General features: G+C 40.5%; 1 protein-coding gene across 7 annotated transcripts in view; it reads left to right on the top strand.

Moving 5' to 3' along the window:
- The window catches only part of CDH23 (cadherin related 23), a 391,169-nt gene that overhangs the window by 44,875 nt on the left and 320,614 nt on the right, over window positions 1-25,680 (top strand). The gene's annotated exons all lie outside the window — the stretch shown is intronic.

The following is a 25,680-nucleotide window of genomic DNA, read 5'->3' as shown; positions in this document are numbered from 1 at the left end:
GAGGCACACAAATTAAGAGCTACTCATTTAGACAGACAGCCTTGGAGAAGGTTATGTCTGTCCCGCAGTGTATGTAATTATTGTTGATCACTGAAGCATGTCCCTTCAAGACCGGATCTCAGGTTTAGTTATGCATAAGAGGGCTGCAAAGATAGGGAAGATGTACATAGATCTGATATCAACACCAGTCCTGTTGCTTAACAACAAGGATGCTCATAGTGAGTTTGATGCTACAATGTCATCCAGCCTCCACCCCCCTCGCTGTACTTCGCCCCCCTGCATTCACTTAGAGATTGTAAGCTCCTCAAGGCAGGGGCTTTTAATCTGAAAAGCATTGTGCACATTGACAGAGCTACCTAAAAAACATTGGCATCTTATCTTGCATACAAAGTCTGAAGACTCCATAAGCTATGTAAGGTTTTCACAAAACCCTGTACAGATTGCAAATCTCCATGCATCTTCCCCTGCTACGTACTAATGAAACCTAATGTCTGCATGTGCACAGAAGATATTTAAAGCTAGAAGTGTGTAAGGCTAAAGAAATACTGCAGGCAACTTGATAATGAGGTACTAATTGGGCATCAACCATGTGCAAATTAAATGAAGCCCAGCGGAAGACTGGAAAGCTATAGCAAAGTCAACAGTTGGCTCACTACTGAACTACATTTGTTTACATTGGACACAGTTTGATACACAGTTAAATGCATTTAAAGGCCATTGATTTCAGCAGATTGAACAAGGGATGCTCAACTGTGCATTCTGGATTGTGTTCTGTGGATTTTGTTCTGTGTAATGTAGACTTGCCAGAAAGGGTTAGAGCCATTTCTGAAGTGTCGTACTGAAGTGACTCCCCATCCCCCTTAAGATATTTGTTATTGTTGTTTTAAAGCACAAGAGTCCTACCGGTCTCTGCATGCGATGTTGATGTCATCAAGGAAATAATTTATTTAGCATTGTGCCAGTTTCTCAGATATCTCCATGCATTACCTTCATCCATATTCATGCCTTATGGTTTGGGGAAAAGCACGCCAAAACTCACTATTTCATAAGAAATAACAGGGCAGATACTGCATAGATATGGATTGTGGCTAGTGTTGTGTGTATATCGCTTCCCAGATAGTGGCAGCACGCTGGATGGAGACTAAACAGAAGTGTGTACACAGCTTGAAATTTCTGTGCAAGTATCAATGAAGCACTCTCAGTGAGAGAGTGCTTAAAAGGTGTTGGGAGAAAATTAATTTCTGAGAACAAGCTTCATTTTATGATAGAGTGAGATTATGTTTCTACTTCTCGTGGAATTCTTTATTGCCTTTGAAAAGTTCGATTAACTTATGATCCATTGGATCATGGTGAAGTTTTCTTCAATCTAACTCAACTTCTGTGCAACTGGATGTCACAAAGAAAATGGCAGACTGTGTGTTTGAGGGGGACCTGGACAAAATTTTCTCTGGTATACCCCTTCCTCCTTTGGTGGGCTTATTTGAAAGGAGGCAGCAGCGTGCCAAGCAGTACCAGTTGGCTGGATTTAGCCACCATGTTTGTTTCCCCTAATGTTGCTCCAGGCACTGTGGGAAATTAAAATGCCGGCCAGGTCTGGTCATCTGCTTATAATACTAGGACAGAAATATATATATTGCGGGAGGCTGACAACAGGCATCAACAGTGATCTTTGCTGAGAGTCTGGGCCCCTGGCTACTACTCAAGAATGCCAAGAGCTGATACTGGCCTAGAAGAGGAACTACACACACAAACACATAGGGTCACCATTTTACACTGTGATCAAATGTATGTGTGTCCACGTGGGAGTATATTTTCAAGATTTCATTTACAAGGAAATGACAATGTTGGAGAAAAATCACTGCTATATTTTTATCATCATCATCATCATCATCATTCTGTAATAAATGATGATGAAAACATGCCTTAGGCTACTTTGCTTAAGTTTCCCCCCAGGTGGAATTGCCTTGCCACACCTTTCCTCGCTTATTTCAGCCTCAAGGCATTTGGTTGGTAGTAATGAATGACAACCCTTTGAACAGGCTGTATGCCAGAATGCTATGATATCCAGTATATGAGTGGTCTGCTATACAGCAGCTCCTTTTGCATTCACATGACAGCCTTGTGTGTGGCCAAAGCATGGCAATGGGGGCGCAAATCAGAAGGTCTGATTCTGCAGGAAAACACAGAAATATGTGAGCCATAGCTGTTGTTAACTATTTATTAGGAAATTGGGTCGCCTTTGTGTTTTCAAGCTGATGCCTCTTCCTCAGGGTCAGAATCTGTATGGCCTTATTTGTTACCATGAAAAGAATGCCTTGGGGAAAACAAAACAAAACAAAAAGAGTGAATTACATGATAAGTAGTTAATAAAATATGTGCCTCTTATTGTTGCAGTTTGTTTATTTCGAATACCAGTGTGGTATCCAATGTTCTCAAGTACATTCGCTAGCCTCTTCCTGTGTGCCCCTGTGCCCTCTCTATAACTGCTATGAAGGATTGGGAAGGGATAAAACAACCACCTGGAACAGATTTAAGGGATGCACAGAAAGTGGAGAGGGAGGGGAAGTTCCTTCGTGCAGCTAATAGTCCCTGCACTAGCAGAAGCACTTGGCTGGCTATCCCTTCATGCTCTATAGCAGGGGTCAGCAAACTTTTTCAGCAGGGGGCCGGTCCACTGTCCCTTAGACTTTGTGGGGGGGCGGACTATATTTTGAAAAGAAAATAATGATGCAAGAGCACCACGAGCCCCAGTGGCTGCTTACCTGTGTCTTGCGAGCAGCAGGGGCTGGCGGCGGCGGTGGAGGGACAATGAGCGGCATGCAAAAGTGTTCCGGAGAGGGGCTGCTTTAAATGGCAGTCGCTTGAGAGGGGCACTCAGCCAACCACGGCTCCTGTGTCTTGCTGGCGGCAGCGGAGAGACAATGAGCGGTGCGCAAAAGGGCTCTGGAGAGGGGCTGGCACCAACAAAGCCCAGCCCCCTTCCTCCTCTAGGCAGGGCAGGGAGAAGCCAGGAGGAGGGAGGGAGGAGCCGCCGCCACCGCTGTGTGAGGGAGAGGGAAAGAACACGCAGGCTGGCAATCCACGTGGCAATTCCTGGACCGTCCACAGGCCAGATCCAGAAGGCAATTGGGTCTGATCCGGCCCATGGGCCTTAGTTTGCTGACCCATGCTCTATAGCCCTAAGAGACTTGCAAAGCAGCATACAAAATATTGTTGCAATAAAAACAAACAAAGAAACAAACACAAAATGTCTAATAAAGGAACAGAAATTGCATTCTACCCATACAGTGCTAGGGCTTTTCATGCCCTTGATCTCTCCTTTGGCCAACTTCTACCAGGTAGTAAGTTCTACTGAAATCTTCAGAGGCAGGGAAGTGGGGTTGAGCTACTGTAACTTGCTCTGTCTAGCATGGAAAAAGTCTTATATATCTCCCTTGAGGAGTGTCAGTTCCGTTGCATAGCTGCATGAAATCCCATACATAGTTTCTGCTATACAACACCTTGTATGAATAGTAGAGGCATCATGGCTTGTGCTGGGACAAAGGTTTTCCCTGTTTATAGCAACATGTCTTTATGTTATCATATGAAGATCACAGTGTGTTGCTGTATGTGAGAAATTCACTGCAGATGTGAAACTCTGCTCTCTTTTCTGCTGTGTGAAAGAGAATTGGCTCAAACCTTTGTTCAGTTTAGCAATTTCAGTGTAAACTATACTGAATACTAATTTTCACTGCTTGAACTGTTACATTAAGCACCTGTGCAGTTTGTTTATATTTCTTCAGAATGAGGTCGGGAGTTTGAAGAATTAAATTACTGGCAGCAATTATGCTGTTTTAAAGCTCCATTTCAGTAGTGCGCTTAAGCATATGTTTTAATAACTTTCTTTTGTGACTTGAAACTGTGCTTACAGATAAACATATGTTTGGGGTTTTATTACAAGCTCATTTTCTGCAGTTCAGTGATATGTTCTGCTTTCAGTTTGTAGCTTGCCTTTATTTACGGCTTAGGTTAGGGAGTTCCCTTCCCTCTTCATTGCATTAGAAATCTGACATTTGAAGCTTGCAGGGGGTTGTGAACATTATTTTAACGTGACTTTGGTGGGATTGTGGCTTGTTAGATTATTATTTTTATAAATATATTACGGCATTTATATACTACCTTTGGGGAAGTTCCCACCACAAGACAGTTTAAAAGAACCATATAACATCTTGTGTTTATTGCTAACTAAGTCAATATTTTGTTAGCTAATATAATGAATGGAGTGCAAGTGTGGGAATATGATAAAGAGATATTTATTGAATGCATATGGCAAGTGCCCATACTTACTTTAACACCCAAAAGACACTTGGTTGGAGCATCCCACTAGGCAGAGGCAATTTTCCAATCAGGAAAGTTTTTCCCTGCTATGGCTGGGGCAGCCAGGCATCCCTAGGGAGGCATTTGTGATGAGATGTATAGCAAAGATATTATGCATTGGCAGTGATCCACTGTTTTGTATGCATATGTAGAACTTAGGTGCTAGCAGATGCTTTTTCACGAGGAGGAGACTACTTGGCGTGCACAGTGAAAAATCACCATGTGTGAGCCATAAGCAATCACCATTTCCCTTTGCAGAAGAGAAGGGGAAACACAGCCCCCCCTTATGCTCAGGCCTTTATGTAGTACCCACTGATCACAATTAAAATGACAGTTTTAAGTGTGTGTAGGAGGAATAACGAACTTCTTTGCTAGCTGTTAAAATATATACTGGCTAGAAATTATCAGATTTGTTTTAATGATTTGCTCGCTCACACTTCCGACTAAACCTCAGGAAGAACTTTCCGACTAATAAACACACTAATAAATGTGTGTTTCTGCCCCCCCCCATGCCACATTAACTGGTCTTTCACTGAGAACAATGGCAGAATAAAGATGGTTAACTTTGGGTTAACTGCCAGAGAGAACATAGGCAGCCACCTTGAATAGATTTTCTATGTTAAGTGTGAGCTTAAGTTTAAATGAGTTTCTGTCAAACATGGGCACTGTAGGATTTGCTTCCAGATGGTGGGCCCTGAACAGTAGATTTTGGAGAAAGCCAAGCAGCAGGCAAAAGGCCAGTCTGACTTCGTGTGTAGAGCAAACAGATGACTCTTTAGGAACCAGGGATGGAGGAATTTATTTTGGCTCAATAAAACTGCTCAAGGAAATGACATATTGTCACGAAGCATAAAACAGAATATTATTTAGCAGTGCTGGACAGAACTAAGGATACTTGTAAGTATATGCAAAGTGGTGTCATATTCCTCTTGCATTTTGCAGTCAGTTCTATTCAGATGTTTCTTTAAGAGCTGCAGAGAAAAATGTGAAAAGAGAGTAGATAGGTAACACATGGTTTGCACTATTAGGAGAAAATCATTCTTGGTGTGCAAAAGTAGGGATGAATTGACTCTGAATAATTAGCTGGAAGAGCTTACACAAAGGAATAAAAAACGGCAGAATTCCCAACCACTGCTGGCACCTACTAAGGCTGACTTTTGTAGTTTACTTTTTAACTTTTTCCATCACTTAGAATGGAATACATATTTCTGTAGTCCTAAAGTCTAAATGGGTATGCAGGTGGTGCTGTGGTCTAAACTACTGAGCCTAGGGCTTGCTGATCGGAAGGTTGGCAGTTCGAATCCCCACAATGGGGTGAGGTCCTGTTGCTCGGTCCCAGCTTCTGCCAACCTAGCAGTTCAAAAGCACGTCAAAGTGCAAGTAGATAAATAGGTACCACTCTGGTGGGAAGGTAAACAGCGTTTCCGTGCACTGCTCTGGTTTTGCCAGAAGTGGCTTAGTCATGCTGGCCACATGACCCGGAAAAACTATCTGTGGAAGTGGACAAACACCGGCTTCCTCACCCAGTAAAGCAAGATGAGTGCCGCAACCCCAGAGTCATTCGCGATTGGACTTAACAGCCAGGGGTCCTTTACCTTTACCTTTAAAGTCTAAATTTGGGCAACAGGAAAATTTTTAGCCTTCCTGTGTGACAAGTTATGTCACTGATGACTATCATATAATGTGCTACAAACTTTGCAGAAAGGGAGAAGCTCATCTAAACATAGTAAAAAAAGACCTCTAGTCTCATATGTAACTGTCAGGATTTTAAATTGCAGATGTGATTGAACAACCTGGATATATTTAGGTGTTGATGATCATAACACCTCTTGTTCTACTGAAGAACTGAGGCAGGAGCCAACAATGCAATAGCTCCCCCCCCCCATAGGTAAAGAACATCTGGCTATGAGGGGTTTAAAAAACAAAAAAACAGATGTTGTCTTAACGTTCTGCCAGGCCCTGAAAAGATGGGGGAGGGAAGTCCTTTTATCTCTGGCTGATATTCTTCACTGTCCTGGATAAATTGGCCTTATGATTGGAATATTGTCTGCAGTCTTGTCAGGTACACACCAATGAGTGACAGGTTATAGAAAGCAAATCAACCGAAAGCTATTACCCTCTTACTTCAGCAGAGTTTGAAAAATAGTCATAAATTAATGTTCTGTGCTGACTTGAAGGAAAATTCCCAACGTGTATTCCCAAACACATCAGGCCATAATTGTGCATGAGTGTGTGTGTGTTTTAAGAGGATGTGCAAAATAATTGAATACTGTAATAGTGTTGCTGTTTTCTAAAAAGCTCTGATATTTACACACCCCGTTTAATCGAAATCTTGTTTGGAAAGAAGCCAGGGAAGCCAGGATATCATAGACTTTGTAGTAATATCCTCAAGAACAACAACTTACAGGGGTTCGGTTTTTCCGCATCCCTCCCTTCTTGGTACAACAGGAGGAGTTGCTTCTTCACCTTTTAAAATATTCAGGTCTGAAAAAGCAGACCACTCTCCCACTTCATAATTCACACACTGCTTGTTTTACAACTGATGGAAGAAAGGGGAAATTTATACATTACAGAAACTGATGAAGTTCTCCTGAGCCAGACTCAGAAAAGAACTTTGTGTGTGTGTGTGTGTCTTAAAAGCCCACCTCAAAAAAGAGATAAGCTTCTAAGTTCCACATTTCACTCCCCTGTCTCCATTTCAAATTAAATTTGAACTGAAAAGTAATAGGGAGGGTGTGTGTGTGTGTCATAGCTGTCAACTTTTCCCTTTTCTTGCGAGGAATCCTATTCAGAATAAGGGGATTTCCCTTTAAAAAAGGGAAACGTTGACAGCTATGGGGTGGGTGGGTGTGTCTTTTAAGCACCTGTTATTGAATATAACAGAACAAATATGCCTCCATAATATTCAACAGGGGAAGAATTAACTTGCTGGAGGAGCTAAATAAATGGATGGATGGATGGAGGCATGGCTTCCCCTTCATCGATTTTTACCCTGACCTCTAGCCTCTTTTTCCTGTTTGTTTGCTTGTTTTTAAAATTTCATCCAAGAATCAGAGGGCAGTTTACATGATAAAAACACAAAAATACATAAGATAACAAAACAATGCCACCCCCCCCCCAGTTTAAAGGCCATAGATTGTTTAATTAGTCAAAGGGCTGAGATAAAAGTTTTTGCCTAGTGCCTAGAGATATGCAGTGAAGGTGCCAGGCAAGCCTCCTTGGGGAGAACATTCCACAAACGATGAGACACAACAGAAGACCTCTTGTGGAAGAGGTACATGAAGAAGGGCCTCAGATGATGATGGCAGGGTCCTGGTCAGTTCATATGGGGAGAAGCGATCCTTGAGGTATTGCAGTCCTGAGCCGCTTAAGGCATTATAGTTCAAAAGAGCACTTTGCCTTGGGCGTGGAAACTAATTGGCAGCCGGTGCAGTCAGGCCAGGATTGGTGTTATATTCTCAGACTGTTTTGTCCCGGTGGGCAACCAGTTCCATACAAAATAACAGAGCTCCATTCAGTTGTATGGGTTGGGGAAAAGATGTTGCGAACGTGAAATTCGAAGGTAGAAAATGAGGCCATTACCCTATGTGTAATATGGAAGTTGAAATAAAGATGCTGCAAAGGCAAAATAGGAGGGTGAGGGGAAGGAGGGGATGAATTCTAAGTTGTGTGCGTAAGGCTCTTCCTGATACCACACTCTCCATTCAAGTGTGGTAACTAGCTGGAAGAAGGAGCTGTTGGCCTGCTCTCTGCCATGTGTCAGTGTCACCAAGTGCAAATGAGTTTAAAGAGATCAATTATTGTATTGACTATGCATAACTTTGCATACAAATAAAACAATTTATCTGAAGAAAAATGCACATCTGTCATAGCAGGCTCAATCTGCATTTGTATTTATGTGTGTGCAAGTGAGAGAGAGAAAAATGGGAGGGATGCCTCTTGTAAAAAAAAACACCTGCCGCTAGGAATGTCGGGGAATTCTGATGAAAATGGAAACGGGAGTGGAAATTGCCAAAGTTCACTTATTTGTCCCCTGACTGATATGGAAATCAATCCAGTGAATGCATTCAGTATTTGCTGTTGTTGCTTTCAGACCACAAACTATCACATAAGGGGCTGCTTCCAGAACTTGGAACTCCATCGCTAGAGAAGTTAGACTGGCTCCCTCCTTCTTGTCCTTCCACCACCATCTGAAAACCTTCTTGTTCCAACAGGCTTTTGGGAACTGACTCCTTTTAATGAAAGGGCTGGTGCTAATCTGTTTTTATTGTAATTATTTGAATGGTTTTAATAGATTTATACACACGCGTGCACACACACACACATTTTCACTCATACGCATACACACACACACACACATATTTCTAGAAATGCTTATTTATTTCTTAATGGTTGTTTTTTCAATATGTTATTATCTATTCTTGTTTTTATTTGTAAGCTGGGATATAAACAAACTAATAATAATAATAATAATAATAATAATAATAATAATAATACATGGCAGAATGGAAAATTATTCTTTCTTACATCCTTATCTGCTACCCATGATATTTTATTAGCTTTCTTTGAAGGGGGGAACTTTTATTAAACATAATTTTACAAATTTAAAAAGGAAAAAAGGCTCTTCTTCCCTATTAAACGGGGGCATCTATTTAACTCAATCAACTAAAAGTTTCAGGCATAATTTTCGTGGTTAAGTGGAGATGCAAAAGATAAACACACCCATGAACAGTTTTTAAGGCATGTGTGTGTGCTAATATTATTGCTGCTGAATTATGGCATTTTAGTATATTGTGAAAATCCTGTCTTGGTTGCAAAAGGATGGAAGTAGTGGAAAACCAGAGAGAAGAGCCAGAAAGCAACAAAAAAAGTGGAAATAATATAATAAAATATTAAATCCCCTGTGGATGGTTGGGATGAAAGATGAGACCCAGGGTTAGAAAAGTTGAATGGCATGGTATTGGGCAAATCTGCCTCTCAAGTTGGGAGGTTCATTGTTTGAAAGAATGTCACATGTACACACACACTGAAAAATTTTACACATCACTTGGGAAGACAGGCGAACTAATATCAGTGTACTGGAAGAAGCAAAGATCACCAGTGTTGAAGCAAAGATTCTTCGACATCAACTTTGTTGGACTGGTCATGTTATGCAGATGCCTGATTATCGTTTTCCAAAGCAACTACTCTATTTTGAACTTAAAAATGGAAAGCGTAATGCTGGTGGTCAGCAAAAGAGATTTAAAGACTGTCTCAAGGCAAATCTTAAGAAATGTAGTATAAACACTGACAACTGGGAAACTGCGAGCGCTCCAGTTGGAGAACAGCCTTTACCAAAGGTCTCATGGGCTTTGAAGACACTCGAACTCAGTACGCAAGGGAGAAACGTGCTAGGAGGAAGGCACGCTTGGCAAATCCACACTGTGATCAACTCCCGCCTGGAAACTAATGTCTCCACTGTGGAAGGACGTGCAAATCCAGAATTGGCCTCCACAGTCACTTAGGGACTCATTGTTAAAACCGTGTTTATGGAAGACAATCTTAGCTACAAGTGATCACAGAAGAAGAAGAAGAAGAAGAAGAAGAAGAAGAAGAAGAAGAAGAAGAAGAAGAAATGAGATCTTTCACTACCTTCCCCACTGCCAACCTTTTCTATGCCAGCGATTTTGCTAATCCTAAATAAAAAAGAAACATAGACCATTTGTTCAGGAACTCCTCTGCTGTGAAGTGGCAGTAGCAAGGAACTTGTTGTTAATGCACAAAGCTCCCCAACCTTATTATTCTCTGAGTGGTTCAGGTACTCATCCCGGCTATGTAATGTGCATGTGTCTGCCTGCACATGAGTCTAATGGCAAAAATAAATAATATGTTGAAATGGCTGGAGAATGGAGTTGGAGTTTGGTTAGATGAGGATTGGCAGAACAGTCCATTGCACCATTGTGGTTCTGGTCCGTTCTTTTGTCTTGGAGCCTGCTGGGTTGTAAAAGCAGACGTGGCCCCAGGTGGTAGGATAATAACATCTTTAATTGTGCTCAGAGTGAAATTAGCTCCTTATCTGACAGCTTGACATCTTTATTGTTATTAATGTGCATATTGTACAGTGCTTTTATAAACTCTGTAGTGACAAATGTTTTCCCTTTTGCTTTTATTAAAAATAGAAGAATTGGCTATGAAGAGTTCTGTATATCTTAGAAGTCTTCATTGTCCAACATCAGTCAGCCTCGTGAAAGAACACTACCAACCTAGTTTGTATTTCTCAGGATTGAGGAAAGGAAAACATTGGCTTTGTAATGAATTATATGTTGGCGATTATAAAAGCAAGATCATGGTTAGAATATAGCCTGGTTGGACTTGGGATAAGATTTTAGACAACTAGTATAACAAGAAAAGTCAAGAAGAGAGAGTTAGACAATGGGGTTGTTGCTTTTTGGTCGTGTTGATACAGAGGAACTCCTTTCCAGTTCCTTATTTTGATCCCTTTCCACCCTTCACTTACATTCCATTCATCTTTAATAATTTTAGAAGGAAAACAAACAAGGCATACATGACAAGAGTCAATACCGCTGAAGATCATGCATGAAAACACACAGATTCCAAACTAAGTAAGCCAAGCTGAGAGGCCAGAGTAGAATGCTCACCAAACATAATGTCATGTTAGAAGTTGTGATAAGATCAAAATTCTGGCCAAGTGGGATGCAGGATACAGTGATGGGTAAGACACTTTTTAGTGCAAGGGACTCCTAGAAGGCTATAATACACGGTGAGGAACCTGTAGCCCTTCCTGATGCTGTTTGGTGACGACTCCCATCATCTTTGACCCCGTGCTTATTGCTCTGTATTTTTATAAACTCTATGCCCATGTTGGCAGGAGCGGATAGGACTTGGGGCTGTAGATTCCCCATCACTTCTGTAATTAAAAAAAGGCAAAGAGTAGAGAACTGTGAGGCTTGTAGGCTTCTCTCTCTTATTGTATTGTTTCTATCAGGTGTTACAAAACAAAACAAAGAAACTACCTACTCAAAACTTTTAAGTTGAATTCTGTGTTGTTGAAATAATTGCATGCAAGTTTGCACACACCACTTGCACACTAGCTTCAAAGCACGTTTGCTGTATCACTTTTATGACTAGGAAGAACTTGTGTCTCATTCAGCAACTTCCTTATATGCTTCTTAAAGAAGGTGGTGGGATGGAGGCAGGGAGTAATATCTGGAAGAATGGTTCTGTGACCAGGATTGGGGTGCAAGTAGGGGGATGCTGGTACTTAATGTGCTTGTTATATTCATTCAGTACTAGTCTTTGGAACAGATATATAGAAATTAGATTTTCAGTGGAACTGTTTTGTGTGGGCCCTACTTTTAATACCTCTCCAATGGAGTCTTCATGGGGAAGGTCCATTTTGCATGTCAATTATAGACAGAGAGAGGAGTTGAGGGTCATACAGTCTCCACCCCTTCCCAGATTACTGAATGGTTATGGTAGTGCGATGACAGTTTGCCGCATGCTGGAGCCCACAGCAAACTCACACTCCATGTGGTTAGAAAACTATTCTTGTGTGAGTGGTCAGATTCTGCAGTTCCTGAAAATTTCAGCAATTCTCCATGGCTATCTGGGCAGTATGGTATTTAAAGAACAGCATAACCAAATTTGTCTTTTTGCCAATGCCCCAATGCCTTCATGAAAACCAATATTTTAACATTTCACTAAAGATGGCTAATGATAATGAGTGTCACAGCTAATTTGCATTATGTATGTAACTCACAAAAGTGGTATGACATATCATGGTGAGAGAATGAGAACTTCACACCTTCACAAAACCTTGTGGATAACTTCTCAGTGCAGATGTTGAAACTTAATAGGAATGGAAAGGGGGGGGAATTCAAGTGGCCTATTTTAAATTACTGGCACCCTTATTCCTTGTCTAGTTTATCATGCCTTATCTAATAGGATGTAGTAGAACTGGTAGAAATGCAAAAAGCAACAAAATGTACTAGTAGAGTTAGAGAACAGATTTCTGCCTAGGAAAGATGGACAAAAGGCATTCCATTTTAAAGAAGCGCTGGCTAAAAGGCTATGTAAGCAAGGCACATAAAATTATGAAGACATTGGGGTGGGGGGGTGGAATGGGGTGGGAATTTCTCTATCATGCTCTGTAATGTTAGGACTTCCATGCCAAATTAAATGTCAAAAGAATGAGCCAGCAGTAAATCACACTGTTCAAAGTTGGAGTTAACTGTTTATTAGCAAAAACAAAATCTTCACTTGTCTGAGTGTCAGGCCTAATGAGCACAGCAGCTCATCTCCAGAAGGTCTTACCCCATGCATCAGTTGCCGAGACTGAAAGTCCCCACCTCTCCAAAGCTATGTTGCTGCCTGTTCGGGGATTTTTCCAAGCAGTCGGAGACTGCGCCTGAATGCAGCCAACTTCTCCTCTGCTCTTTTCATGCCTCTTCTGCCTGACTAATCTCTGACCAACTCTCTTGCTTCAGCTTCTGCCTCTGATTCTGGACTTCTATCTGTCAGACTCTCCCAACTCGTTACACCCTGTTACCTCTTCAGCTTACGACATCTCCTTTCCCCAGTCTTCTCCTTCTTTTGACCACTCAACATTATCCCACCACCACTCCCTCAGATCTGAGCATTCTTCCTTTGGTGGTTCCCCAGCTGGTTCCTCCCACCATCCAATCAGTCCACGACATTAAATTTGCATTGTGAGTTTAAACATAATAGGAATATATGGAACTATCCTTCAGGAAACTTTACAACTTACACAGAGGTTCTTTTTTCATCTCAGATTTATTTCACATTTATATACATGGCAGTTCATGGCAGATAGGAGTATCAGCAATTAATACTGGTAGATATTCAATCCATCCAATACCTGTGTTTACTTACTGTGTGAGTTGGCCTCCCAATTATAATGGTTTTGACTGCAGCCTCCTGCAAGGAATAGTTGACCGTGTTTTGGAAGCAAGTCACATAGTATGCATGTATGGTCAGCCTGTGTCAGTGTGTGTATACAGAGTGGGGGAGAGAGAAAGAGAGGGGAATATGTTTTAAAAGGTTGACCACTGTCTAAAGCCACATTTTAAAATGCTTAGGGGGGAAAACAGTGTAGAGCATTTTCAATTATTTGACTGGTCAAGAAGACAAAGACAATTCAACAATGGCACAAGCTAAGGCTATACAATCACAACAGACAGAAATGGTGCCTACAAAGGAGACAGCAAATGCAAGTTTTGCACCCCTTCCTCCCTGCCCTCATTACAAGAGGCCAAGCATAGCATCGTGACCTGTGCCATTACTTTGATGTTGCACCAGCAGAGCAGCATGGTTCACTGATTCCCTGCTGATAACAGCTACCCTTGCCAGATGTGCAGTCCAACGCTTAAATAGAAATGGGAGTAGAACTGAGTGGTTGGTTTAGCTTTCTCTCAGCACATGGTAGAGTTATTTCAATGGTCCATATAGACAATGGTGCAATCGCTAATCACAAAAAAACCGGAGTGCAGAAAACTTTAAACAATGCTACCATGTTCTGAGTAATATACAGTTATTTTATTTCCTGTTCTTTTCTGCATAATAGCATATTGCTATGTTAAAATTTGCATGCATAAAAACTCTGGGTTTTGATGTAGGGGACCCACTGTGTTGAGAAGCTTCTGCTGCTGGTCTTGGAAACATCCAGGAGAGAAAATGAGACAAATCATGCAAACAGAAAGCACAACATATTATAGGACACACATTCCCCCTTATTCTCTTCCAAAAACATGCCTTTTGTTTTTAGGAGGGGAGAGGGAGAGAGATGAGAAAGTTTCTCTATACTTATCACCCAGGAAAAGCGACCTTCAAGCATAGTCATTCTTGGGAAAAGTTCCCCCATCCGTGACAGATTTGACTATAAATCTCCAGTATTAATGCCCAGGTTCCCAAGGTCTGTCATCCTGCATGCCGGCTAAGCACACGAGTTGCTTGAAAACAACGTACTAAGTCATCTGTCATATCTGAAACACATCTGATGCTGTTTTTGTTACTAGGTGATTTGAGAAAGGCTGAAAACTGAGCTCATTTGGGTACAAGCATCTGTGCACGCACTCCGGGGTCTGCACAAGTATGCAAAATTATAGGATCCAAACTAGACACGATTCAGGAAAACTACAAATACTTAAAAAAAAAAATTAGAAGAAGAATAGCAGATAAGCCTAGAGATGTGAAGGCCTGGAAAAAAATCTCAGGGGGGTTTGGAATGCTGTCTTTTCAAACACTTGCTGCCAATGAGGAGATCATAGATGCTTTGCTCCTCCCTGGTCCTTTTAGCTTACTCAGGCTGCTAAGCCAAAGCAGGTCACCCAAACCCAGGATTATGAATAAGTTCCTGAGTTTGGATGGCACACTAAACCTAACCTTGGCATAGCTTGCCACTTTGAGTTAAAAGGACCAAGGAAGATCTCTTCCTTGGGATCTCTTCCTTGGGAGCCAACATATTCACACAGTCCAGGAAAGCCATTGTTTGGCTTACCACGACTCTTGCAAACCAGGCCAGAGTCTCAGCAAATTTGATGACCTCTCCTGCCCAGTAGGTGTGTCACGACCCCCAACCCCAATGGTACAGGCCCACATCCTAAGAAATTGGGCTTTAAGAGGTCAGTACTGTTTCCAAATCACCTCTTTTTGTCCCTATATCACATTGTGTGTGAATCTGTCTCGGAGTACAGACCATTACACGGTACTTTAGTCCTCTTAAGACTCTTCTTCCCTTGTGACGTTTTTTGGGCAATAAGTTGCTATAAATGGCTTTCTCTTTGTGAGGGTCACCATCAGTTCAGTGTTACATTTTGTGGCAGTCAGCAGCACAGCTAACTTCCCTGACTTGTGCACTGACAGAAGATTGCATTTTAACTAGAAAAATGTATTGTTAGAGCTGCACCTTGAGCAATTTGTCAGAAAGCATGGGTGTGCATGCGTGTATGAATTGGAAGACATTTTCTACTGAGAATGGCAAGGGGAAGGCTGACTGCAAAACAGGCTCAGTAGAGGTGCCTCTTTATTTGTATAGGCATTAAATGGAGTTAGACTGTATTGCAGTTCTCGCTGCAAAGGAAATCCTTTCTTTATTCCATTCTCATTCACTGCTGGCTGATGGGGTTTATTATAACTTTTTAATAATGATGATGATAATCTATGTTGAAATTGAGAGAACCCAGGAGGTTACTTGGTCACAATTTTCATCTATTCTTGGTAGGGGAAAAGCCTGTGTGTGTGCGCGCCTCCATGCTTCTTTTTGCAATACTCAGTTTTCACTTTCTTTCTTTGTTTTGATGTCTGATTTATGCTTCTGTATATTGCTGTGATTTGCTGTAATTGTTAATGTGATGACTTGCTTGCAAATAAAGTTGATGCCACAGGACAGCTGTCATGGATTGAACTTTTAAGTGATTATATTACCTTGATGGCAACACTGATCAGGCGGCATATCACTTGATAATTGCACTTTTCAGTCCATCAGGAGTCAGTATAATGTAGTGGATGAGGTGTTGTAATTTAATTGGGGAGGCCTGCATTCAAATCTAGATTCAGCTTTTAAACTCACTGGGTGACTTGATCCTGTCACTATTTATTTCCTAAATTGATTTTGCAGGATGGTTGTGTGGATAAAATTGAAGAGAGAGAGAGAGAGTGTGTAAGAATATTGTGTGTGCTGTCATTAGTGTATGGCTAAAAAACATTTCATGCATTTTTTAAAAATACCCAGTGAGTTGGGCTTTGGGAATGGTTGGCTAATGAGTTGGCTGTATTCAAGTCAGGTGATGGGAATAAAATAAGGAGTCTACACCGAAGTACAGTCGTACCTCGTTTTGCGGCTGGGATCTGTTCTGGAGCCCCGGCCGCTAACCCGAAAAAGACCCAGGGCACGCGCGCTGAGTGGTTTGCGCTTCTGTACATGTGTGAGCGGCAAACCCGGAAGTAACCCATTCCGGTACTTTTGGGTTTGCTGCAGATGTTTGCTGGAATGGACACTAGACAAGGCAGACGTTCGCGGAGGATTACTATAAGGTAAAGTGGAGAAGTTTCATTGAAATATTTGGTCCTGAATTAACAGTCTGAAATCTGTAGGTTATTTTCTCCACACAGGTCTGTCAAGTTTCTGTGGCATCTGCCCCAAACGCTTTTGTTAAGAGGCAGTGCCTATAAAAGTTGGAAGGTGCTAGTTTGGCTGACCTATTTTCATTGTGAGTCCCAAGTTTTTCAGTATTGGAAGTGTGCCCTTAAGAAGCAGTTAACTTCATAGAACAAAATATGTTTACAGCAAACTGTGAGTTAGGTGTAATAGCTGTTTGCCATACCTGTTAGTAATAATTTCACAACAACAGGTGCTAAGCAGAGTGGAGTTGAAACAGAGAGGCTTTTTGTAAACATTCCTGCAGAACGTTTCCATTTCAATTTTGCCTTCTCATGCCTTTGGATACCTCATGACATTACGAAGCACAAACAAAACTTATTCAGTATAGTGGCATGCCCTTATTCTGAAGTAGCTTTGTTTGCACTCGGTTAGGTTTTCAGGTAGCCTAATCTGGTTATGTGGTAACATTGTTCCTAGTCAGAACAAGGCCTATTTGAAAATTTAAAGAAAAGTCGTAACTGTGAACCGGTAGAGAAGATATAAGGGGAGTGGGGGTGGAGGTGTTAGGCTTCCTGTAAGCATGATTTATTTTCTTAAAAATTTAACCTGTAACTGTGCTCTGCGCCATTAGGTTGGGGGTGCTGCTGTGCATATGGACCAGGGACTGTTAAATGCTTTTGTGAGGAATTTCCAGAGGGTTTGGCAGTGGGAGTCTGTTGTAGCAAAACCTACAAAGTGTCCTATGGAACCTGAACAGAATAACAGCTGATTGAGACACGCATGCTTGTGGACTTTAGTTTCACTTTAGTCAGAGGTTGGTCACCTACGTGGGTAGGTGTGTATACAGTATTTTGACGACAGATGAAAATGGCATTTTACAACACTTTTAAACAGAATACCTTTCATTTAAAAAAAACCACCTGTCTTTCTGTACCTAAGCACTTCATGAATCTAATCAAGTGAGTGCTGGCCTATGAAAGATTATGCCATAATGAGTTGTTGGTATTTTAAAGTGGGAAGCTACTTGCATTTAACTTTCTCTTGATTGCTTTTACTTTACTTCACTTCAGGTAAAATAATTTTATTCACTTCTAGGCTTTTACCTAAGATGAAGCAAAGCATTTCACCAATTTAGGAATTTGGGGTGAGTGGGTTAATTTTTGTTTACAATTTAATGAGAAACTACCTAATTCACACTTCTTGAAACCATATTAGAGATTATTATAGTTAAGTGGTAAATAAATTGTTTAATTCAACAAATATAAGAACAAAAACACAACCATGCTTTGAAATTTATCTGAATTTTGCAATGCACCTCTCCATTTTTTTAAAAATGCACTTATTTGGGGAAAGTATATGTAAAAATGATTATGTTATCGAGAATCGCATACTAAAATGCATTATATTAGAGAAAACTGCTTGCAAAAATATGTACATAAGTCAAAACTGCACAGAAAAATACAGTTATTAGGAGAAATTTGCACTAAAATGCTGATGATTTTTTTGCGAGAATTTTTTTATAAATAATATAGATATATTGCAGATGGTTGCAGGAATGTTGCTCCTAATGTGATAGTCAGGCTTCTGTTTGCTCCTTTGTTTTGTTTTGTTTTTAATTGTTATTGCTAGACTTCTGAGTGGTGTGCTTCGGATGTGGGTATGCAAACTCCAAAGGAGTTAAGCAAAATTATTTCACTTGCACTTTGTGAATGTTGGACGAGGTGAAGAAGAGGATGAAATAAACTGGAAAGCTAAGAATTGTTAATGGTCAACAGAGTTGTAGCCTATTTCATTTTTTTCCACTGTGAGGAGAGCTGCAGGAATATTGGCTAATAACTGATCAAGGTTTTAGTCAAATAGTTTTGTTCAGTCACATTCCAAAAAAGACCAATTTTTCAATAAAAATGGAAGGGATGGCTGTTTAGGGGCAGCATTACATTTCATCAGTGATAAATATGTTTGAATGCTAGAAAAATGTGGTATCTCAGTGACCATGAGGAAAAGACATGGAGTGAACTATAAATGAGAAAAACTATGCATTTGTTACACAAAAAAACTGATAGCATGGAAAACACATAAAAGGTGCAATAGCAGTAAAGAAATCTCAAACAGCCTCCCCCTCTTCAAATATACTAATTTTCATAACACTTCAATATGTATCATACTGCACATTTCTCTCTCAGATATACCAACCTACCATGTAGACTGCTCTGCTAAGGTCTTCATGTCTGTGGCAGTCATGAGAGAGAAGGCAGACCTTGTTCTCTTTTTCTATTCAAAGGCTTGTGTTTTCATTCTGCTGTGGAAACTGTTTGTATCAGAAGGCAATGAGAATTATGTGATACGGGTCAAGAGCTCAGATATGAAGTTGTTGTAAGTTACAATACTTAGGTTTCAGCTTCAGTCAGAGAACCAGAACCGTAGTCCAGCCCTCTGGAAGGATTTATTGATTCACTTGTGAAATCACTGGTCCAGCACAATCCATCCATTTCCTCAATTTTATTTTGTGTGTGTGTGTGTGTGTGTGTTGTTAAACAACCTGAGCTAGTTTAAACTCCTGTAACTGAACTGCCCCATTACTCACATGTGAGAGAACAATAGAACACCAGGACGCTCTTAAATGTCTCCACACGTTGGTGTCATTAATAACTGTAATGCTGGCATCACTCGCTCCTAAATAGCCTCATTTATCAACAAGCAATTTACCATGGAGTGGTGGCAGAGACGCAGATAAGCAGTTGTGGATGAGGTACCTGCATGCCACCTGCCAAGTTCTCTTCGCCACCTCCTCTACAAGGCTGGAGAAGTTGAGAGATTGAGAGAAGCTGATGCGGGGAGGGGACAGGACTCATCTTGAAACGTGACTTCCATGCTGAACACTTAGGTATCATGGCAGCTGCCAAAAGTGTTGCTTCTCTGAACAAGGCCACTGCTAACATAGGATTTATAGACTAAGACTCCCTTTAGAAGTGCATTTCTTGGTGTGTGTGTGTGCTGCTGCTGCTGCTGTTTCTGCAGTTGCTGCCATGCTGGTTGTTGTAAGAGAATATGGGTTGCTGTTGTGAATTGGTTAGTTAGCAGGCAGGCAAGCAATGAACCTACTGCCAAAGAACCAAACTCGCCTTTGTAATAGCTGATCACAGTAACAGGAATGTGGTGAATGGGAGACTTTTCATTCCCTTACCGTTGTGGGTGGAAACACTGGGGCTGCAATAAGTATTCTAGTAAATGCATGGTGGTCTTCAATATTATTCATAAATCCTGGAATGGGTGCCCCTTCCCATCATATGTTTAGAAAGTAGCTCAGATATTTCACAACAGTTCAGAACATGTATACATTAAGAAAATGAAAAAGGGGAACATCATGGAACCCCGTATTTTAAGACTGAACAATAGGATTTGGTCTTATTTGTTCTGGTGTGTTTAGAAATCCAAACTTGAACCACCAGCAGCTGATCTGACTTTCTCTGTGTCTGCTATATGGTGGAAAAGTCAAGCAGGTTTGAAATCTTTGATTGATCCAAATAAGCCAAAGTGTGTTTCTAACTCACCAGATGTAGTTCTTCATAGGTCATTGTTCAGTAGCATAAAAATACTGCATCCTGTTGCATAATGTTCTTTTCCTAGAGACTCCTGAGTCAAAGCTTGTCATAAAAATTTGTTTATTTTAGCTCAGATTAATAAATTTAATTTTATCTTCTTTTTATCTTTTACATTTTTTTCAGCTGAGGCTCCATAGACCCTGTTTTTGTTGGGGCATGTTGCCTCCATAATTTAGGCTTGAGAATTAATTTGGGGTGCTTTGTGTGCTACACTTATGGAAACTTCAGACTTGAGGATTTTCAGCTATGTGTTATGTTAGTCGTACACTCAATTTAACTTCATTGGTAGATGCTAAAATAAATCTACATTATCCTTGTTTGAAGCCTTGTTGTGCTCTGTGGAGAAGTGATGGATTTGGGTATCACTTCTCATTTTGAAACTGGATTTTTTTTTTAAGGACTACTTATTTAGAAATTGGAAAAGATGGGCAGGGGGAATTAATTGAAGAAATGATGCTTGTTTTTACAAGTAAGCCATGTTAGAGTTACCTCCATTCATATCAAACAAAATCTGAGGTGAGATACCAATAAGAGTTGTGAGGGGATTTTAAAAGTAAAATTAGCAACCTTTTCCAGATGGGTTTTGTGCATCTTTAGTGATACCAGTGAACACAACAAGGCAGATTAGAAGTTTCCTCCTAAGGTGAAACATCTGTAGGAATTGGAGGAAAATCAAAACAATTTCGGCAAGATTGGTTATTTTTTCTTCTTCTAGACGTTACTGTTCAGACAGAGGGAATAAAGTGTTATACTCATAGTATCTTGTGAGTGAAATTGTTCCAGTCCTAGAGAAAGGGAAGGACAATGTTCTCCAAGCCTCCCTCAAAATTACTGTATTTTCCACTTGTTCTTCATTCTTTAATATAGGATTCAGGAGGGGGGATTTATTTGAAAAAGCAGTTCTTTCTTTTTCATCTTTGAAGCTTCTTTGTGTAAACATTAGCTGTGACAATGGACTATTGATTTAGATGTGAAACTGCCAATTAGTTTAGATACCTAGAAGAATTGGGATACCAGTTAGCAGTTCAGTTCCTTCAATTGGCAAATAAGGACAGTGCTTAATTGATGAAGCACAGCATTGATTATTAACTTTATCTTCTTGTGGGAATGGTTGGTAATCGGAATCCTCTTCCTCAAATTCATTAAGATGCTTGAAATGGGAAGTGATGCAGGGCTTCATCTGAGCCAGCACCCATCTGAGGTAATCTCCCAAACCCATTTTGAATGATAAAGTGCACTCTTAGGTTCTTGAGTGAAGACATTCATATATATCGGCTCTCTCTCTGGTTAACATATTATCATAGCAGAATAACAACGTGGACCTACAACAAAACGTTGCCATACACCCTCACCTCCTAGCAGGGGTTCCTTTCTTCTTGTACAGGGATGTCCAACTGGTTGATCATGATTGACAGGTAGATCCCTAGATGGAAAAAATACATCAGGATGATAGTCACACCTGTGGGATGTAAAACACAGGAGCAGTCAATTGCAACATTCCTAGAGTGTACATGTTAGGACATGGGGAGGGATGTCTGTCCAGCAAGCAGGTAAACTTCCTGGGACAGACTTCCTCCGCATGTGACCAGAGGTGGGTGTGACCTCACCTGTGCAGGTAATGATAAAAGCACAGGGCAGACCAGCCATCTCTCTCTTGCCTCTCTCATCTTCATCTTCCGGAGCAGCAACATCTGCTGACATGCCCTCTTGGCTCTCAGCCAAGAGAGGAGAAAAGGACTATCTTCCTATAAGATAGATTCTAAATGTATTTTACCTTTTTAAGCCTGTCTGCCTTCTGGGATCATATTGTGAACAGAACGTGAGTAAACTCTTTTATACTTTTATAAAGATTGTGTTGTGTCTTGTATTTTAAGAGGGAACAAAAGGGGAAATTACCAGAGTAATTATTATATATATTTTTTAAAGATATTTATTGAAGTTTTACAAAAACATAAGTTTACAAAATAAAAAAGGTCATATAAAAAGAAAAAGATACAAAAAAGAGAACATAGAAAAATACATAAAAAAGAAAAAAAGGGAAAAAATACAAAAGACAAATAGCTAAAAAAGAATTAAAAACAAATCCGTTTTTTGTAACTTTAAACTCATTAACTTATTTCCTTGGCCTCCTCACACCTCCCCTTTTTGTATTCCCATTTAAATAATCAAATCAGCAAGTCCTTACCCTCTTTCGTTTATCTTAACTCTGTATCTTAACATATTATAACTCTATATTTTCATCCATTATCAATTCATTTTTGCATATTCTTATTAACTTTGTTGCTAATGCCACTTATTTTCAATCCAACATCATTTTAACATTCATTAATTTTACAGTATTTCTGAAGATAGTCTTTAAATTTCTTCCAGTCTTCTTCCACCAACTCTTCTCCCAGGTCTCGGATTCTGCCAGTCATTTCCGCCAATTCCATATAATCCATCACCTTCATCTGCCACTCTTCCAGGGTGGGTAACTCTTGTGTCTTCCAATACTTTGCAATAAGTATTCTTGCTGCTGTTGTTGCATACCAGAGTAATTATTATAAAGGTTCTAGCGAACCTGTGCACACGTTACCGTTGCGAACTTAAAGGGGAATGTCTATTAACTCTGCTGATATTTTGGGAACTTGTTAGCACAAGTGGGATAAGGATATAATCTCACAATATATCCTCTCCTGCACCCCTGAACATTCCCACAACACCCCCACTGCCCTCACTCTGCCCCTCTGCTGTGTCTAATGGGCTCTGGTGTCTCCCCCATTCAAATGACAATGGGTAGATCACTGCCAGTTATTTTATACTGGGAGTAGATCACAGTCTCTTGAGAATTGGATGTGCCTGTTCTTGTATAATAAGCTCTTAAAGGGACTTAAATCAGGCACATCCCCTTCTCTGGTTTCCAGTGGTTATTTTCCTCCTAGCACTCAACATTTTGTGGCTCCTGAAGACCACTCTAGCATGCTCATTCTTCACTAAAGTCTTTTAATTTACAAACTTGGGGTCTGTTTTGGTGGGTCTCTTAATTTACAAACATATATATTTTTGTGTCCCTGCAGTGTCACCTAAATGTGTACAAACCACTCTTTTATTTTGCCCCCCCCCAGCTTCTAAACCACTTGAGTTTGCTATTCAGTCTATAAACAAGTGGGCTCTCCAACAAAATGTTGCAGTTTGGAGTCCTGGTGTTCAGGATTACAACCAGCCATGCCTTTCTCTAGGATACTCCATCCCATTCCACCCTGAGTCACTCAGCATCCCAGCCCACATTTTTGCCTGTGTTTCCTCTTGTCCTTTCTCTAAAGAGCATTTGTACATTTGCAAACTTGAGTTTCCCCAGACCAGTGGCTGATAACTTCCTCCTGTCCATGAATGGAGCCAAGGATTCATACTTGTAGAATGAGTTCACTATCAGTATGATTTTTTGTTTTTTTAAGCAGCATTTAAATTATGTGATTCTTTCGCACCCCATCCCCCACATCCTTGCTGGACAAAAAAGCAATCCGTTTCCTGTTTCAAGACCTGAGATGACAAATAAGCCCAGACAGTCACTCGTGGCTGCCTATTGCAAGCCAGACAATTGTTTTTGATTCAGCGTTTTTACTTTGACTTCCACTAAAGACTTGCACTTCCATGTTAAATGAGATGCTACCATGTCATCAAACAATTCCTCCTTTTAGAATTCAGTGAAGCATCAATCTTCATGCCCCATTGGTCCTGGCCAAACAACTAGAGTTGGTAACATTAAGGGCACACTTTGACCTGCCGTCTTTTGTGAAGAGCAAAAGGTCTAAGAAAAGGCATCCAAAAAAAAAAAAAAAAGTCAGCAAGATTGTTTGACATAGCAGCTTTTCATGGCACAAACAATGGATGGAACAGCATTTGCATAAAACTCATTAGAAAAAGTGCAAGTTTCATAAATCTTGTGATAAATTAGTGTGATATCATTCGAAAAGTGATGCATTAATTTTAGGGTAAAATGAATGGCTCTGTGATCATTGTAGGTAATTAGGAGGCTTCTAGGTAATGTAGAGAGGAAATTATTTTTAAAAGGCTTTCAGTATGGAAAGTCATTGCTTTTGGACTAGAGTAGATGGGTTAGGAAGAAGAAACTGAGGAGTTGCATGCCCCATTCTTGTTGTCTTTCATTCAATTTTTACTATTTGCTGTGGTTTCGTAATGTTTATCCTGTTTATCATCATTTCAGTCTTAAAGCCAGAGCCTAGGATGCATTTTTTGCTTTCCTTGTGTTTCTGTTTCTTTTGCCTCCACTCCCTTAATTTTGGCAAAAGTTAATATTCTCTACAAACCCCGGTGAGCTGTCACAATATTTCTACTAGAGTTGTAATCAGCAATGCTTTCCTGCTGCTTATGTCCTCACTGGTACATTACTGATGATCTCTGCATGAGTGTGTTAGTCTGCAAGAGTGAGTGTATTAGAACACTGCAGTCACACAAAGCACCCAGATAACATTGTTTTCAGGGGATAACGAGAGTTCTGACAGAACCTGGGTGTTCTGTTATCACTTCTTCCTACTTAGGTGGTGGGAAACACTTCTATTGTAGCAAGGACCCTATATCTTTGCTTGCAGAACGCGAGGTTCATTTAACCTTGGCCCAGTATACCTGAAGGAGCGTCTCCACCCACCATCGTTCTGCCCGGACACTGAGGTCCAGCTCTGAAGGCCATCTGGCGGTTCCCTCACTTCAAGAAGTGAAGTTACAGGGAACTAGGCAGAGGGTCTTTTCAGCAGTGGTGCCCACCCTGTGGAATGCCCTCTCATCAGATGCCAAGGAGATAAATATACAACTTTTAGAAGGCATCTGAAGGCAGTCCTGTATCAGGAAGTTTTTAATGTTTGATGTTTTATTATGTTTTTATGTGCTTTGGAAGCTGCCCAGATGGGATGGGGTATAAATATAAGTGTTGCCATATTTCAAAAAGTAAAAACCAGGACGCCCCAAAAGTTTTTGAGCTTTTTTTGAGAGACTTGTCTAAGATCCAGGACAAAGCGCCATCTTTCAGAAATCTGGACATATGGCAGCCCTAATAAATGATATTTGCCTGCTTCAGCAGTTGCTGCTCATTTGCAGTTTTTCTATATAGCCTTCCCTGTCCCTATTTCACTTCGCTTCACTCATTTGTGTGCACAGCTGTTTATGTGGTACCAGAATACAGAATCTGGTGGTGGAGGAAGATTTTGGTAAAGAAGGGACCAGCTTACACTTTTGTACCAGTGAAATGCCCCACATTTTGTCCATAACATACTTGTACCTCAGCTGTGAAAACCTTGCAAAAAACATGCAAGAACAAGAAATAATTGCTTTGAAAGAAACTATCCCAGACAACACTTTAATAATGAGCTTGCTGAATATTATTTAAATGTTAGCAAAGGTCAACTGTTTAAAATGGGAAGTAACCAAAAAGCAATAAGCATATATGTTGGGTGCCATTAATGTCAAGTGATGAAATCAATGGAATGAAATCAAAGGAAGGGTCAAGACTGGATGCAGAAATGCTAAAGTGTAATCTCTGTATTCCAAAACATGCACAGTCCATTTGTTTGTCAAGAAAATTATTTTTTTCCAATGAGTCTTATCTGGTGT

This window comes from Podarcis raffonei, chromosome 5 (genome assembly GCF_027172205.1).
Source record: "Podarcis raffonei isolate rPodRaf1 chromosome 5, rPodRaf1.pri, whole genome shotgun sequence".
Classification (NCBI taxonomy): Eukaryota; Metazoa; Chordata; class Lepidosauria; order Squamata; family Lacertidae; genus Podarcis; species Podarcis raffonei.
This window is presented reverse-complemented; position numbering and strand designations above follow the sequence as displayed.